This window comes from Corella eumyota, chromosome 6, assembly GCF_963082875.1.
Source record: "Corella eumyota chromosome 6, kaCorEumy4.1, whole genome shotgun sequence".
Taxonomy (NCBI): domain Eukaryota; kingdom Metazoa; phylum Chordata; class Ascidiacea; order Phlebobranchia; family Corellidae; genus Corella; species Corella eumyota.
In genome coordinates, this window is record NC_137495.1 from 939,276 (window position 1) to 946,732 (window position 7,457).

Sequence of the window (7,457 nt, forward strand, 5' to 3'; positions counted from 1 at the left end):
CTGATTTATGGGTAAAAGTGCCTACCTCTAAAGAATAGGTAAAACTCCCTATCTTTAAGGTAAACTTATACGTGCCTTCTTTTGTGTTATAGGTAAAAGTGCCTATCGTGTTATAGGTAAAAATTGTGTTATAGGTAAAAGTGCCTATTAAGTTATATTTACAAGTGCCTACTTCTGAGTTATTGGTTAAAGTGCTCACCTCAAAGTTATAGATAAAGGTGCCTTCCTTAAGGTTATAGGTATATATATGACCTGCCTATGATTTATAGTTAAAAGCCCTACTCCAAAATTGTAGGTACAAGTGCCTATCTCCAAGTTATGGTTAAAAGTACTTTTCTCAAAGGTGAATGCGCTTAAATTTAGGTACAGGCACAAATGCCTACTCCAAAATTTATAATTAAAATGGCCTACTTCAAATTAATAAGTAAAAGAGCCTAAATCAAGGTTATAATGACAAGGCTATCCTGAAGTTATAAGTAAAATTGCTTACCCCAAATTAATTATTAAAAGAACCTGCATCGAAGTTATAGACAAGTGCCTACTTCAAAGTTATAGGTAAAGGTGCCAAATTTAGGTATAGGCACAAGTCCCTACCCCAAAACTCAAGTAAAAGAACTTATGGCAAAGTTACAAACCAAGTGCCTATCCTAAAAGATATTTGCAAGCTTAAGATTAACAGTTCACAAGTTTCTGTCTACCTCAGGGCCTAGCTAAAAAATTAAAGTACTGCACCTAAACAAGCATAACAAAAAATCAACATAACACTGAAACAACAAGAAAACAAAAAAATAAAGAATGAAAAAAAATAAATAAAAGTATCGATTTTCGTGGTTAATCAGCAGTATATATCATAGGTTTGGTGAATAACGACAATATTTCAATTAACCCATACTTCAAGGGTGGGTTTATTAAACTTCTGAGGTGATGCTTGTCTGATCCAATTTTTCAGCATGTTTCTTTTGCTTCTGATCTAATTTTTCCAAGTGTTTTTTTTGCTTAAAGTTAACCAAAAATTGTCAAAGTTTTTTGTTTGGTTTTCCTTTCTCTTGGAAAGTTTTTTTTCCCTATTTTTACAGCTAAATAAATAAATATTTATTATGTTAATAAAAAGATTTAAATTTAAAACATAACTAACTTTTACATTGAAAAAGTGACTTACTTTTGGTACACACAGTAAAAACATTATTCAATTCTTTTTTATCGAGTTTAGGTTATCTTCTTGAAGGTTGGAAGGTTTCTAATAATAAAGTAACGCAAGTTTTTAAACAGTTTATCAAATGTTTTTTTTAAATTGGTATATTATTTTTATAATTCAAAAACTAAGCCAAAGTACTTACATGAGTGTATGCACATTTCTTGATCTTTATTTATTTGAATAACAAAATTTAATCAACAACTGATTTCAACTTTCTGACAGGTTGAAAGGTCACAACTAGATAAACAAGTGAAAATAAAAATTTAAAACTTTTATCCAGTAAACTACTAGAAGACAAGTAAATTTATTCAATACAGATACAAAAATAAAGTTATTTTTGAAATTAAAAAAAATATTTAAATAAAAAAATTACCGTACTATTTGGTATATCTTCCTTGTCATTTATCTAAATAACATTTTCTGAGTAAAATACCAATTTCGTTGAACTTAAATAAAAATATATATGTTGTTAAATTTATAAAAAAAAACATTTTTTAGAAGTTATTGGTTTGTACAAAGGCTTACCTAAAAATAACAACAAAAGCGCCTACCCATACTTAAATTGTTTGAAGATGCTAACATAAAAATATTCTTAAAAGTGCCTACCCACATTTCAATTACTATAAAAAGGTTTTTACACAAAAGCGCCTACTAACCTTTATTTAAACAAAGAAATGTTTATCTAAAACTAATTTAGTCACAGAAATAAACTTACCCAATGAGTTGAGATTTGTTGTTTAATCTTACTTAAACTTGGACCCAATAGGCTAGGTTCAATAACAAAAATTCTTCTAATACAGTAACTAAAATAATATAAGAATTGATTAAATTTTTTATATGGTAATCTAAATTGTGATATTAATTCTATTTTAACAAAAATGAGTAAAAGTACATACATAAGTGCACTCAGATTTCTTGATACTTATTCTTCGATAAAAATGTTTCATTGATAACTGACTTCACCCTCTTGGGAAGTTGAAAGTTTGCAACTAAGAAAACAAGCAAAAAATAGTAATTCAGATTAATATAAAAATTTTAGTTTAATATTTTAAACTAGTAAAATACTTCAACCTGATTTGGTATAGTGGGTTACGAAACAAACTTTCATAACTTATCAATAATAAATAATCTTGCAAATTTTAATTAACAAACTATCAGTAAAATAATACAGGGACAAATTAATATAACAAGTAATTTGTTACCATACTTTTTTGTAGATCTTTGATAGCATGACATTTTTCTAGATTACAGTAAATCACCAAATTGTTGTGCTAAAATGAATGTTTGTTAAATTTATATAACGTGTTTATCAGAAGTTATAGATTTGTACAAGGGCCTACCAAAAATAGGTTAAACAACAAAGGTGCCTACTCATATTTAAATTAATTTAAGGTATTTTTATAAAAATATTACAAAATGTGCCTATTAAGACCTTATTCAAACAAAAACATGTTTATCTAGAGCTAATTTAGTCACAGAAATAAGCTTACCCAGAGTCAAGTTTTCAAGTTGGTTTTCTTCAAGCCAATAGCTTAATCTTACTTTAACTTGGACACAAGAAGCGGGGTTTAATAACAATGTCAGTCTCGGAGACTATAAATAAAAGTTTAAAATGTAATTACAATGCTATAAATTTAAAGACTTAAAATAAAAATGTACTTACTGTGGTGCACACACAAAGAAGGTTGCAACGGTCTTGAAGAATTGTTAGAAGGGTCAATCCAGATGTAAAGTTAGACTAGTGTCTACCCAGTATTAAAATATAAAGGTTGGTAAATGGAGATGATATTTCAGTTTCACTTAAACCTTAAGTGTGGGTTAAATAAAGACTTCTGAGATAATGCGAAACTGATCCAATTTTGACAACTGTTTCTTTTATATATTAATATCCAAAGGTCAATAAAGTTTTTGTTTATTTTCTCTTGTTTTTAAAAGTTTTTCTTCTTTAAACTTTACAAACTAAAAAAATAAAAGTTTAGTATGTTATCACAAAAATTCAAATTAAAAACATAACTAACTTTTATATTAAAAAAGTTCCTCACTTTTGGTACACACAGTAAAAAGATTATTTAATTCTTTTTTATCGAGTTTTAAATCGTAATATTATTTTTATATTACACAAACCGAGTTTAAAGTACTTACATGAGGGTATGCACATTTTTTGACTGTACTTTTTTGAAGCAATTATCTTGATTGCATTTTCTGCATAAAATACAATTTTTGTCAGGCTAAAATAATAAAATGTTTGGTAAATTTATAACAAGTTCTTTTTTAAAGAAATTGGTTGGTAAAAAAGCTTATTAAAAAGTAATGTGCCTACCAAAATTTATTCCAACAAAGAAAAGTGTTTATCATTTAGTTACAAAATTAAGCTTACCCAGAAAAAAAGTTTTTAAGTTGGTTTTATTTTAATCAAGCCAATTGTTCAATCTATTTTAAACTTGGACACAAGAGGCTGGGTTTAATTACAATTTTCAGCACTTGGGCAAAATGTCTAGAGATTATAAATAAAAGTTAAAAAAGTATATAATTAGAATGCTTTAAATTTAAAGTCACAAAACATTCAAGTACTTACTTTTAGTGCAAACACAGGAAAAACCTTATTCAGTTATTTTCTCATTGGGTTTAGGTCATCTTTCAGGAAAGTTTCTTTAATTTTTTAAAGGTTGGAAGATTTCTAATATAGTAAAGTATGTAAATTATTAAATTAAATATTCTAAATTGTTGTATTAATTTTATATCATAATAACTGGGTGAAAGTACTTACATAGGTGCTCACAAATTTCTTAATGCCTTTTTCATTGGAATATCTTACGGACAACTGACTTCACCATCTTGGAAGTTTAAAAGGTCACAACTGTATAAACAAGCAAAACTAAAAATTTGAAATTAAAATTTTTGTCTAGTGAACTTGTATTAGATTTAAGTAAGTTTATTTAATACATGGACAAAAATATTATATTACGTAATCTTTAAAAGTAACACAATAGATTTAAATATAAAATATTACCATATTTTTATGTAGGTCTTTGGTAATGTTTATCTAGATTACATTTTCTGAGTAAAATACTGATTAAGTAGTGCTAAAATAAAAAAAACTTTTGTTAATTTAAAAAAAGTGCTTTTCTAAAGATATTAGTTAAGTGCTTACTAAGAGTTACGTTAAACTAAAAAGCGTCTATCCACATTTAAATTTTCATAAACAGGTTTTATATACAAAAGTGAGCTGGTTGTTAAAACGTACTTAAACTTGGACACAAGAGGCCGCGTTCAATAACAATGTCTTCAGGACTAATGGCAAAAGATCTTAAATATAAATAAAAGTTTTAAAATGTAATAAGAAAGCTTAAGATTTAAAAACTAAGTTTTATGTAATAAAAAAGTTATCTACTTTTGATGCACACACAGAAAAATTATTATTCAGTTCTTTTTTTTCGTTTGGTTCAGATTATCTTTTACGTAAGTTACTTTACTTCTTAAGATTTTTAAAAAAAGTAACCTAAGTTTTTAAATAGTACATTGAATATTTTATTTAGTATCCTAAATTGTTCTACACTTTTTATATTACAGAAACTAAATCAAACTAGGTTCTTACACATAAGTGGCTTCTAAGACTTCATTCCCACAACAAAAAAATTATTTAGAGTTAATTTAGCTACGAAATAAGCTTACCTTCTTCGTTTAATTCAATAATCGTCTTCAAAAGCTTTGTGATAATAAAAGTAAAAAGGTCTATAAACTGTAACAGAATAATAAAATTTAGTTAGTATTGTGGGGTACTATAACAAACATTCCTATCCCTTTATTGATAAATAATTCTCCAAAATTTACAAAGGTAATATAAAACGTGCCTACCATGACTTTATTCAAAAAAATATATTTATATCTTGACTCAATTTGGTTACAGAAATAAACTTACCAGGAGTAAAGTTTTTGAGTTGATTTTAACTAAGCCGGTTGTTTAATTTTTCTAAAACTTGTACACAAGATGGTGGGTTTAATAACTGTCTCCATGTTCTTAGGCGCAGAGGCAGCGGGAATGTCCAAGAACACGAAAAATTTGCTTTCTTCATTAAAGAGATTGCTGAGTCAATTAAAGAAAAAAATAAGCATAAATAAAAGCACCAAAAAATATATATAAAAAAGTTTTTACTTGAGTGCACACAAATAGAAACTTCCTTGGGTTGCAGAAATCTTGATTGTTCTTTTTTTACGTTCAGTGATTCCAAACAAATTTGCCAAACTGAGAAATTAGTTAGATGATTAAATACTAAATATTTTGTTCATTATTTTTAATATGTATATTACTTTAAAAATAAAAATCATTTATCAATTTGAAAACTATACTTAAGTTTAAAGTAGAAAAGAAAGTTTAATTTTAAAGTAAAAAAGAAACACTTACTCAACAAAATTCCACATTTAAAAATAAAATGAGTTTTTAATCATATAATTAAATAATGCTTACCATGTTTATTAGTGATATTTTATTCTGATTCAGGAATTTTTTCTTTAAATCATCTTTTTTTTAATAAAACTGTTGCTGGCAAGGAAAAACTTAACGCACATTTTACCAGAAATGTAATTTAAACTCATATGTAAGCTATATATATAAACCTAAATAATAACAACAGCTTGTTAAAATAAACAGATCTTTTGTACTTTATGGTCCCCAGTATTAGTAAGGACTATAAAGTACAAAAGAAAATTAGCAAGGACTGTGAAGTACAAGAGTTCAGTTATTTATACGAACAATTGTTCATTGAACAAAACAAATTTTATTTAAAATTAATAAAGGTTGTACAAAATAAAATTTATATTCAAAAAAAGGGATGACAACATAAGATTTTTATGTTTGTATGTGTCATGTATATAATAACAACATTTAGAAAAAATAGACACCTTATGCCTGATGGCATGCACATTAACTGGCTTCTTTTCAGTCAAGTATCATAACCATAATAGCAATATTTACATTCTTTATACCATGCACACATGCCAGAATGTTACCAAGCAAAAATGAGTAAGCTATTCTGTGACACACCTGTAGCATAATTCCGCATACGATTTCTAAAAATAGACCCTGTGAACTGGCTTAGATTGTTTAAAAACTTTTGGCACAGAGTCATTTTAATCAATCATGAGATTGTTTATGGTAGGATAATAAGAATAACTTGGTAGTGTATATAGCAATGTAAAATTTAGTTTTGGAGTTAAAAATTGATCTTATGCAATTTTGAAATTAGTTTTGATTAAAAAATAAATTTTTAAGATCTTTTTTTTTTTAAAGAATTTTTTTGCCTACAACATTTTACATATTTTAATAGTTTTAGTTTCAATTTGACCATGAAGATGTTAAGGAATTTCATAACAATAAACATCAAAATATAAGTTTTAATAATTTCATTTTATGCATGTTAAATTTTTTTTAACAATGTGCATACTTTTAAATTTAAAAAATTTTGTACATGCTTTTTTTACCGAAGCTTATATTAAACTTATATTAAACTTATATTGTATTGTATTAGCTTTGGTTTTTAAAAGGAATAAGAAAAAGGACATTGTGATCACAAAGAATGAACACACTTTAATAAGAAACAAAAAAGTTTAATTTTGTGTTATAAATGTATTGTATACATGTGTTATGTTAAGTTTGCCAGGAATAAACTAACATAATCACATATTGTTAATCGTGTGTTTTTTGCAAAATATTTCTTGAAGCTTGTCAAAAGTTTTTTTTAAGTCATCACGCTTTGAATTTTCTTTGCATGGTTACTTTTTAATTGTGCTTTGAAAATAAGCAATTCAATAACTAGCTGCTTAATTTTGCTTGAAAATTTGGTTTCATTCATTTTTTGCCAATTTTTCTTTTCCAACAATTTTCTTTAAATTAGCATTGTAGTTTGGCATGTTTTTATAAGCAACTAATTTTTTCTTTTTTTTCAAAATAGTTTTTAACACGCTTTTAGTGTTTTCAATGTTTTTCCAGAGCAAGTTTTATTTTGTTAGAGCATAACAACAGCAAAAACGAACCTCAAATCTTAAAAAGAAACGATGTTCAAGTTTTTTATACTGCGTATGTCGTGTGTAAAACTTTTCCTTCAGTATTGCTTTTTAAGTTTTTTTATATTTCTTTTTAATGCTTTTTTTATGTACCACAGCAAGTTTTTCAGTTATTCGTGAATTCGTTGTAGTGAAATTTGCATAACGTCTGCACAGTTTTTTTAGTTTTGCTCTTTATTTTAGAAAATTTTTTTACTATTTT